Source organism: Cydia pomonella, unplaced genomic scaffold, assembly GCF_033807575.1.
Source record: "Cydia pomonella isolate Wapato2018A unplaced genomic scaffold, ilCydPomo1 PGA_scaffold_203, whole genome shotgun sequence".
NCBI classification, from domain to species: domain Eukaryota; kingdom Metazoa; phylum Arthropoda; class Insecta; order Lepidoptera; family Tortricidae; genus Cydia; species Cydia pomonella.
In genome coordinates, this window is record NW_026907843.1 from 286,365 (window position 1) to 298,047 (window position 11,683).

General features: G+C 33.3%; 1 protein-coding gene across 5 annotated transcripts in view; it reads right to left on the reverse strand.

The window, feature by feature from the left end:
- LOC133533775 (uncharacterized) overlaps positions 1 to 10,071 on the reverse strand; it is a 252,001-nt gene extending 241,930 nt beyond the window's left edge. For 2 of the 5 annotated variants that reach the window (XM_061872824.1, XM_061872822.1), the window contains exon 1: positions 9,331 to 10,014. The gene's annotated coding sequence lies outside the window, so the exon portion shown is untranslated. Of the gene's footprint in view, positions 1 to 9,330 lie in introns of all 5 variants that reach the window. The other 3 variants (XM_061872825.1, XM_061872820.1, XM_061872821.1) reach the window with 3 other exon arrangements.
- Positions 10,072 to 11,683: the final 1,612 nt, after the last annotated feature.

The window sequence follows — 11,683 nt, forward strand, 5'->3', positions numbered from 1 at the left end:
TTCCACCGAAAATTGGTTTGAACGAGATCTAGTAAGTAGTTTTTTTTTAATACGTCATGAAATAAAAAAAAAAATATTTTTTTCATCATACCCATACGTGTGGGGTATCTATGGATAGGTCTTCAAAAATGATATTAATGTTTCTAATATCATTTTTTTCTACACTGAATAGTTTGCGCGAGAGAACCTTCCAAAGTGAAAAAAAGCGTGTCCCCCCCCCTGTAACTTCTAAAATAACAGAATGAAAAATCTAAAAAAAATATATGATATACATTACCATGCAAACTTCCACCGAAAATTGTTTTGAACGAGATCTAGTGAGTAGTTTTTTTTTTAATACGTCATAAAATTTAAAAAAAAATTTTTTCATCAAACATATACGTGTAATGTATCTATGGATAGGTCTTCAAAAATGATAGTTAGGTTCCTAATATCATTTTTTTCTAAACTGAATAGTTTGCGCGAGAGACACTTCCAAAGTGGTAAAATGTGTGTCCAAAGTGGTAAAATGTTGAACAAGATCTAGTAAGAAGATTTTTTTTTAATACGTCTTAAATTGTACGGAACCCTTCATGCGCGAGTCCGACTCGCACTTGGCCGCTTTTTTATTCTTATGTGGTGCTGTTTGTAGATGGTTTTGGATTAAACGTTTTTCTATTCTATTCTTTTTCAATACTACAGTTGATTAAGCAATGAATGCAAGGTAAAATAAGACATTATACTTTTAATAGCATCGTTCGCAGACGTTTTTGCTTGTTAAAATTAATTTAGTATGGGTAGCACATCATTACTGGTGAATTTCCAATATGACTTTGAACTCCGGTAGCCGTCTAAGAAGTGTAACGTTCTTACGGTAGATGTCGCTAGGGTCCCCTAGACCCATATGGTGGAAAATTTGCTGCCTATGGATGAGGTCTTGGTGGCTCAGATGGCAGAACGATGGAGTATCGATCCAGAGGCCGTGAGTTCAAGTCTCACCCAAGACAGTATTTTTTCCACTTTTAAATGTATTCTAAGCTTGATAGCATCATTCGCAGACGTTTCTGCTTGTTAAAATTAATTATAGTTTTAGTTCTATTTTTTTAACTTATTAAAAATATCATAGACAACCATTATTTACTTTTGTTCCATAAAAATTCTAGCTTACTCATTTTGAAGCCATTTTACTGGATTATTTTAAATAACTAACATCACGCTATGACGCTGCTGTCAACATAAACACATCAGCTCCACTTAACATAAGTGAACAGCTTTAAATGTTCAATTAGTAAATATATACACTAGTCCTACATTTAAAATGCGTGTTGGCAAGGGTAAATTGTTTTTTTTTTTTATAGAGTCGGCTGGAAAGTTATTTTTTCTGTACAAAACTCACACATCTTTCCATTTGCCTCTCACTTTTTTATTTCCACAATTGCTTTCTGCACTTTATTTCATTGCAATCACAAATTGCACTCTTGTGTTGCTTACGCTTCGCTTTCATGATTGACCGATCTTAGCGAAGGAAAAAAAAACATTATTTCTTTAGAATACCACTGAGGCCAGCCAATAATAACATTATAAAAGTGAAATAACAATACTTTGCTTGCACTTTTGCTTTTAAAAGACACCTATTGTTTATTTCTTAAACTTGTAAATAATTAATCTATGGTATTTAACATTACAGAAGATACAAAAAACACTGTTTCTCGCCGCTAGGAACACAATTTAACACGTTCCTCTGAGTACTATTTAGTCCACCTTTTTGAGCAAGCACTCAACAACTAGATAATTCAGTAAATAAACTATGAGCCTTGGACTTCACGTAATGCCCGACCCGTGGTAAATATTTTATTTTAGGATATATACTTACTTATGTTTTGTTAATACGATCGTTTTCTAGGTGGTCACGTATTTGTAGGGGCGTATTTATTTTAAGCGTCCGTTGGGGATTCTGCTTTTTACGACACTCTGAAAATGTCATTTATAGAAATATTATCTTATACCTTTAAACGAGCAATTCTTGTATATATATTTATATATATATATTTCCGGGATCTCGGAAACGGCTCTAACGATTTTGCTGAAATTTGGTATATGGGGGTTTTTGGGGGTAAACAATCGATCTAGATTAGTCTTATGTTTCGGAAAACGCGTGTTTTCGAGTTTTCATGCGTTTTTCTTTCGATTTCGTGTTGCCGGCCACTGTCCGTCTGGTCCAGCGGGTTAAGACGCGGACTGCTAAACGTGTGTTACGGGTTCGAATCTCGCCAGGTGACTAACTTTTGTTTTTTTTTTTATATGTTCAATTTTATATATAATTTTTTATAATTTTTATTGTTTTAGACAAGTTTAATTTAGTAAAAAAATGTAGTTAAGATTATCACCTATACATATTACAATAAAAAGTTATAACCGAGCAAAGATCGGTCGCCCAGGTACTTAGGAGAAAGACTTATCAACTACGTTGCTGCATTTCTATTTACAATTTACATATATGTAGTATTTGAAACGCCATAAAAGTTTTAAAACTACCGTACTACATGTCGTGTCAACTATATGTGGGACTTATTACAAGAATTTATATATAACATTCACATAAACTTCGGCTCTTGACCGTCAAATCAACTTGCGTTGATTGCGTCTCCTCAAAGCCGATCGGTGTCAAATGACACGCTCTGCGAAAATGCCACTCAAACACACTCTGCCCATCGTGTTTGATGAGAACAAGTGACCCAAGCCCTGGACACTGTGCAAAATCTTTGACACTCTGCCAAAACTCGAACACAAAACCAAAAAGGATTAACAACATAAGAGCTGCGTATTCTTAAGAGCTTTTCTTTATCAAGCGAGGAAACAACTCGAGCAAATATACTTGTAAATACAATCTCGCGGTAGCGACAAATTTGCGGTGCGTATAAGATGGACCAAACACTATTCAATAGCTAGCAGATTATATAATTTGTAGTAATCTACGAACGATTAAAGTTAAACAGCGAAGAAGTGTTGAAACGTTTTCGACGTAGGTAATTTTTTTTTTGTCTTTTTAGGTGTGAATATAAGAAAAGGCAACACCTTCATATTGATGTTTTTTTCGGGCGCAGCTATTTTGTGAACACAAAAGTAGAATCATTTAGCCATTATTTTTCGAACCGTGACAGAAAACATGTAAAAGACAGATGTAGGAAGTCATAAATTTGTCGAAAACTTACAGGCCAATTTGACTGTATAGATGAATTCCCCAAAATTTTGTTTCTCCGATATTTTTAGTTCCTTTCGCGTTTTTCCCCATTTTCTTTATTTTCTATACGTTATTTCTACCTATAGATAACTCCGTCTAACGCATTTTTTTCTACTCGTTATTTTTGCTACACACATCTTAACCAATGCAATTTTTCACCAATCTGTTTTACCCGTAAAATATATTTCCACTGGTTTATTTTTGTCACACGTTTTAATATCTAATCTTTTTTTCGCGAGATGCATCCTTACCATGTTTTAGCTTGAATACTATGCTGGCTAGGCTCGCGCAAAAGCTATTAGTTGTAACTGATCCCACCAAAACATTTTCATGTAAAATATTGCAAAAACGTGACCATTTGGCTATGTAAAAAGTTATCAGATGTTAAGAAAAGCTTCTAAATATATGTATACCTACGCCCTAACACTAAAAGCCCTAATCCTACACTTTTGTGAACTTATGTGTCCTGTATCGCTGCCATCACTTTTCTATTATACCGTAGCAAGAACTAAGTATACACCGTGTTTTTTTCCCGTTAATTTCAAGGGTGCATTCCTGAGTTTAAATGAAGTAACTTTCTCAAAGACACCGGTATTCTAATTTACTCCATTTCTGAGATAATCAATCATTCATTTTTATCTTATATGGCCCTTACGAGCGCGTACACTTGCCTTAGGGCCTGTTTACATATTGATTAGTGTTTAGTGCAACTTCATACATTTGCTACTAAACGTAAGTACTATCTCGGACGATCGATGTTCGAAATGACATTGATATGTCACAGTTTTCAATTGTTTGGTTGAGTTTAATGTAATGCTCGTGTTACAACAACGCTATATGCAACATCTAATTACGTTTTATAAAAATAAAAATAGTTAAAAAAATAACAAAAAAAATTGTATTAAAATTAACTGTGCCATTTAGTTTCCTTAAACGTACTTACCGATACCCCGAACTTTCGCGAAATTCAATAAAAACACTGTGTACATTTGTCGCATAACGCTGATTTTTGGAATGCTTAATCCTAAAACAAATGATTTGAACTCTTCGAAGTCGTAAAAACTCGCAGGTATTTCTTAGTTTTGGTTGAAAGAAGACTGCCGAAATGTAATTGGATAAATATGAATCCCGTACATGTTGCTCTACATATAAGTATATATTCCAAATGAGTTTATTGTAGGTTTGAAGTAAATAGATCGTGGCTAACTAAATAAGATTAGTTACAAGTTTAGGCACTCAGTGATAATTAGTCTAGACATAATTAAATATTCCTGAGCCTATGTAATTAAAGGTATTCTAAACATTTAGATATGGAAGATAAATGTTTACTTTTTAGCGTGAAATTAACTGCAAAGTCGAATGAAGTTTACTAAAAGCAGTCAAATTCTAACTAAGCCATACCCGTTTTTTTTACATATCCACTGAAATCTTTTTTAAATCTTAATCCTAAGTAAATGATATAAAATATTATTAAAAAAACTTTTGGGAGTTTTGTTACTCAGTAACAATTTAGCGTAGGTCACGAAAAACCACGCGTATTTTACGAATTTATAACTTTTCTTACTTAAATTTTTTTTAATTGCAATCATTTTCAGGACAGCTTTAAAGATCTCATTAGTGTTCCATGTTGCAGCTGTTTTAAAGTAGGTAAGTACTTCGAAATATTATAATTGTGCATTTAATGAAATATTGGATTTAATGATTGATATAAGCCATTTGGGGCACTTGCATGATTGGGCTCTGACAAACCTACTCACAATATTTGTTTCGTTGTTTATTATACACCGTGGGCTGGTAAGACCCAGCAGTTTTCAAAGACACTAAAATGTCAAATTTTGGAAATTTTCAATCATCATCAATTCTTGTGAAAATTTGTTTTTGTAATAACTTAGTGAAAAACGCCATTGTTTTTTTGGAAATCTTCAATCATCATCAATTCTTGTGAAAATTTGTTTTTGTAATAACTTAATGAAAAACGCTATTTTGGCTGCGACGTTGCCACTATGTGACTGGTTTAGACATACCTACTGACAGACATTAAAGTTTTAAAGGAAACCGCAATCTGTGAATAAAAAAATACTTTACTTATGCGTTGTAATATTTTTTTTCAAGATGTAAAAATAAATAACGTTTTGTGAGCGTAAAGCGCAAAAAAAAATTTTTGAACATAAAAAAAAATATTTTGCTGACTTTAATCAAAACTCATATTATATTTTTTGCTCCCTATGACCTCAGAAATGCGTATTTATCTGTCGGATTTTATCAACCCACGGTGTATATATCGCGAGGAATTAAAGAATATCATATTTACAGGCCAACATATACATAATAATAATAAATAAATAATCTTTATTTACTTGAAACCTAATACAGTATGTGAGCCTTCCACTAAATTACAAAATAAAACTTATATTAGATTTGTAACAGTTCCATTAGGATTGAGCCTCTGTTTCCTGAACTAGGACAAAGCCTGTGACTCAGGATTCAGTGATTCCTCCGGAGAAATTGGTACAGGTTGTTTTAACTTAAGTAATTTAAGAAGTAAAAAAATACTAAGATAGAATGATATTGGAATCAAATCAGTTAGGTGTCATTCGGGCAGGCGTTTCGCTTGCATTAATGCGTGGTCGGATACATCTACAGCCCTCTCCCTCGCACAAAATTGTGCGGATAAGTCTGAGCGAAATGACAGCATGAAACACATCTAACTGATATGATTCGAATAGGTATGTAAATACTTTCTGAGACATAAAGCAAATGACTGTAGGCAAAAGCATCTAGCATAGATATATGTAAATATTTCATTTAGAAACACGAAATGAGTTTCTTTGCGACTTTTACATCTCAGCTAGAGAGAGATAATTTATGTTTACTAAATAAATGTCAATATGCATAAGTTAGTAAACCATGGCTCATAAGCTAGTGTTCAAACTCGAATGATAATGAAATGTTTATTACTTGAACTACTACTAAAACTATTTAACCATCATTAATAATGAATATAATGATTATTTGAAGAATTACAACAACTTTTTTACACTGTCGGAAAAATCATGAAAGCTAAATTTGAACCACACCTGACGTCTAAACGTTGAGTCCGAATTTTGGATACTTATAAAAGACCGGTAAACAATAAAAATTATGATGACACTGAGCTGGTTAAACGATGGATACCGAAGGTGACCACAGGAACTAGGCAAATTCACTCTATTTGGAACGGAATGATCACCATAACATTAAAACTGCAATTTGTTTATTTTTTTATAGCTTGGTCATCAACTCATTCGATTCCGAGTTGATGACCGAGCCGAGCTATAGAATCAATTTTTTTTATTTAAACATAATGATAAAGGTATAAAAACAAGTTAATTTGAAGCGCCTGCGGCCTAGCGGTAAGGGTGTGCAACTTGCAATCCGGAGGATGCGGGTTTAAACCGCGGCCCCGGCGGCGAGTTTTTCGTTATGTACGAAATATCATTTGATATTTACCAGTCTCTTTTCTGTCAAGGAAGACATCGTGAGGAAACTGGACTGATCCCAATAAAACCTAGCCCTCTGGCTTGGAAGGTCAGATGGCAGCCGCTTTCGTAAAAAATAGTGCCTACGCTAATTCTTGGGTTAAGTTGCCAAGCGGACCCCAGGCTCCCAAGAGCCGTGGCAAAATGTTGAGACAATGTCAGGAAGATGATGTATAAAAACAGGTCAATTTGAGCTGAAGTCTCCATACAAAATGATATATACTTTGTAGTAGTAGTAACAGTAGTAGTAGTAAAACACTTTAATGCATAGTACAAGTATATAACAAGGGAGATTACACTTAATGTGTACAAAAAATAACTTATCTCCTTACGCGATCTCTTCCAGCTATCCTTTAAGCAACTGAGAGAAGTAAATTCGAGGTGAATCCAACTAAAATGTGCATATGACGGCAAGACTTAATAGAAGTAGCTAACCATAAAATCATAAGTAAATAAGATGCATTAGGTGTAACGCCATACATAAATATACAAAAATTGACATATTTGTAAAAACAATAATACATTCTTATAAATACATCCATATATAAAAGTTTATAAGCGCACAATCTACCTAAGTTTTTTCCGTTTCTTGGTTTGATAGCCATAACCTTTTTAATTTTGCCTTCAGCGACGCTACATCTTGACTCGTACGTGCTCAATTTTATTGTATAAATATTTAATGTCAATATAACTGTCATAAACTGGGCTCTTAAACGTCGTACATTATCTTGTAATTTTATTTGACCCGAGTGAATTGCTGTTTATTTCAGGACGTTACGCTCCCTTGCACAGCATAACGTCGTGTAAGGCTCGTATTAAAGCTTCATTTGCCCAATTCACAGCACTACCTGCAATATTATCAAGTAAAATTACTTACGGAAAATAATTGTTGTAGCACATTAATTATTAATATGATATGTAGGTAGCAGTCATATGAGCGCTTTGTAAAAAAAATGCTTTAAAAATAATCATTAGCTAGAAGTGAAGTAGATATACACATATACGCATATATGTATATATAAACTTTAAACATACGTTATATACAAAACAGTGACCAAGACCTCCAGTGCCCAGGGTTGCGAATAACTATGTATACTAGTGTTCATATTTACAATAACACAAATTAAAATTTGTTTTTGAAATAATTTGACTTGTTTCACATGTATGTCGAGAATATTACATGAAAGCGGAGGGTGTGGCTGGCATTCGCCAGCAACCGTATAAAGCACATTTTCTTACAGCTGCTAACGAGTTAAGATCTAAGAAAAAGTTGTATTTATCTTGCTTTTAAAACGCCTAACGTAAATACACGAAAGTTTTTGAAGACGGCTAGATCTTTTCAGATGCCTAAGTTTCGAGATACTTACATCTTGATTAAATAAACAAGCCAAGTTGAGTGCTTTTTACTTACTTATATTTATATCAGTTCAGTCAATCTAATAATATATTTATTGATATTCAGAAAACAACAATAGCTCCCCACTTTCTCAATTAGGCATCCGTGAAGGCAATTTCGCTACGCCGTAGACCTCGTAGAGGTTTGTAGCACATTTCGTAGCAATGTGAAACCTATTTCGATACTTTTAGATATGAAACAAAAAATATTATACAGGAGTGGCATTCAAATTTTAAAATTCTCAACTTGATTAGCTATTTGACTTTACTAACAGTGTATCTGCCCGTACAAACTTCAAATGCATATAAATAAATAAATACAGTCGAATAGATATACGTTTAGATTAGATGATAAAACATCAAATGCAGCTTTAGGACACATAAAATTGTTATTTTATTGGTTTTTTGATCGAGAAAAATAATCAACAAAAACCTTTAGAATATACTATAGGTTCTGTATAAGTACTTTACATACATCTACGGTACGTAATATGCTATTTGTATTCGGAGATTTTCCACGATATATTTTTTAAGCTAGATGTTATAAAGCCAGCTTGCTCTATAAATATTCACTTTAAAGGTAAGTATTTCTTTAATATTGTACACGTATAAGTGATTAAAAAACAACCTTGTGAACCCTCTTGTCTTGTTGAAGATTAAATTCTTGGTAAGGCGCAAACACATAACATTGCAGTAAACTTAATATTTTGTTTCGTTATACAAAATGTAGAATTGGTAACAAACGAAATAAATAATGATTCATTACTTAAAAAACATATATGTGTGATGATCTAATAATAAACAAATATTTGATTGAGCTGTAGATGTTTGTTCTTTAAGAATTTCCTTTCATTCTTCGTCTTGCACATGTTGAAAAAATACTCAGAAAACATATGGGTTAAGTAGGTAACCTAAACTTTTTTATATGTATGTACGTACAGTTACGTCTGGAAATATCGGTACGAAAAATGTGCCAAAAATATGTAAACACTACCTCAATATTTGGGCAATAAAGTCGTGTAAAAGTATAAATATTTTTGGCACTTTTTTCGTATCGATATTTTCAGACGTGACCGTACCTGCACACTTTTATTGTTCTGAAATATATGCAACAGATATTAACGCGTACAAACCAAGATCATTGACCTTTGTAAAGTTACATTCGTAATGATTCAAAAATAACATAAATCGACTCACCGTTTTCAGTATATAGCACGCTAATACACAATCCACACAAAGACACACACTATAGTCTATTATTAAAGTTTAGAACTAGTTCCTAATGGCACACTTAATTTGTTTTTAACACTTGAGACAAAACCACACACTAGGTATTTAAATTCTAGATAATTCCACACGCACTATTACTATTATTTTATTTATTTTTAATGTCTTTGGTCACACTTAACTTTTCTTAAAGGTCTTTGGACCAGTTAAAGGGGATAAAGAAATGTCTAAAACCATTTATAAAACAGTGTAAATAGTTTTATAAATTCTGTGTATAGTTTTCAAAGGTTGCAAGTAGAAAGTTTCAGTCGCTTCTTGTGTATAAATAGGTTTTGGTAAAATGTTCCTTTGAGTTGCATGGTGAAGAAAGAAAACAATGTCAAGCAGGATCAACGGTGAGGAGCATAGGATATGTCAATCGTTAGTGAGCTGCGTGTTCGAAAGTCGGTAAAAGTTCTCTAAACTGACTGACTACAATCATTTTATTTAATCTCGCGATTCGGTAACTCGTTCCGATATGGTTTCGATTTTAAGAGAAGTAGAAAGATTAGAAATGTGGAGATACGCGTGTTCGTTTGGTCGATCGTAGTCCATGGGCGCGGCGCGGCGCGCGAGCGGCGAGCGCGGTGGTTGACGGAGGACTGAAGCCGAGCCAGCACCGAGCACCAACGTCGTCCGCCAACCTGCGTGCACACCAGTATGCAAACATACTATGCAATTACCATGGCCTACCGTGACACGACACTTGTATCACAGTTAGCGTTACTAACCCAGTTACGTCAATCATAATTTCGGTTACAATGCAGTAGGTAACTAAAACATAATATATTATATTATATGGGTATAGCACAAAAAACTCCGATGTAGCCAATTAATTAATTAAAGTGCTTGCAAATCAATTAGTTCATTAAGCCTTGAACGCGCTGCTGTAAATTTTCGGCGTTGAAATTCCAAGTGCTGACCCAATTGCCACCATATTGTTCAATTGTTATCAAAATGTCAGTGTGTACAAAGTATGTTCCGTGTTTCTATTTTATACGTTCAAAACACGCCACATCACGCTTCAGTAAGAATGACCTAAATGACCACCGCTATTACTGAAAGTAATTGTCCTGAGAATATTATTTTAACTTTTGACTAATCCATTAGTTAATACTTCTTAATAAAAAGTGACAATAGGTATCTTACGTTTTTTTTTTAATGTGCATAATTCCTCAAGTTCGTAGTTATAAAAACACATTCGAAGCTGGAAACAAAAATATGCGTCATATTCAGTAAAGTAACTTAACGTTTAAAATAGTATTATTAAGTTAACGTATTAAAAATTGCAATTTCAAGAAAATGACAGTTTTAAAGTCTGCTTTCGGAAGGAAGAGAGAAGAATAACGAAAACTATTAAACGGGGTAATAAAAGAAAATTTTATTTCTCCCGAACCGTCTGGTTTTTATATGACAACTATTAAATTTTAAGTTGACATGTCGGTTATTACAATCGTTTCTCTCAAAAATATGTTATATAATCTTATAGAGTACAGTCAAGTGTAAAAATATGGGTGTACACATCTTACTCAAAAATATGTCCCATAGCATCTTATTCCAGTGTAATAAGAGCGTAGTACCATATTTATGAGACGATTCTTTCGATACCTACATATTTTTGCACTTGACTGTACACAAATATATGAATATAGTAATATAGGCTTAGCAGAAAGCAAGAAACTGTAATAATATTAGTTAAATATTAAAGCAGGAAAGCGTGCGACTTCCTAACTGGAGGACACTGGTATGTCCAGCATTGCATTTAAGCATTTTCATACATTGTAGTCATAAATTACCTACTATGTATAAGTTATTTTAGTTACATAACTTGAGACTGACGACCCCACAGTCAAACTCATTGTTGAGTTTTGTGGGGCTACGACTATATTTAAGAATAGCACTGTATTTTAATAAGTAAATAAACTGGTGGTTAGAGCAATTATGACGATGTCTTTTTGTATATTACTGACTGACCAATGATTGTCCCTATTCACAACTGATGAAAAATAAATAGATATAAGCAAGTACAAATATAAAACACCACAATTTAATAAATAACCTAGTATCGTATTTGACAAAGATCAAAAAGTACTAAATCCCACCCTTTAGCCGTTTACTCGTACATGAGGCCATATTCTATTTTCTATAAACTTTATCTATCAATTGACCATTTAGAAGTATTGTTTGTTCGGAACTTTAACTAATTCGACGAAGTCAGATCAAGGAAAGTTCGATAAAAATTAACATAATTAGTTACTCCTGGCACTCGCACGGTACAAAGAAA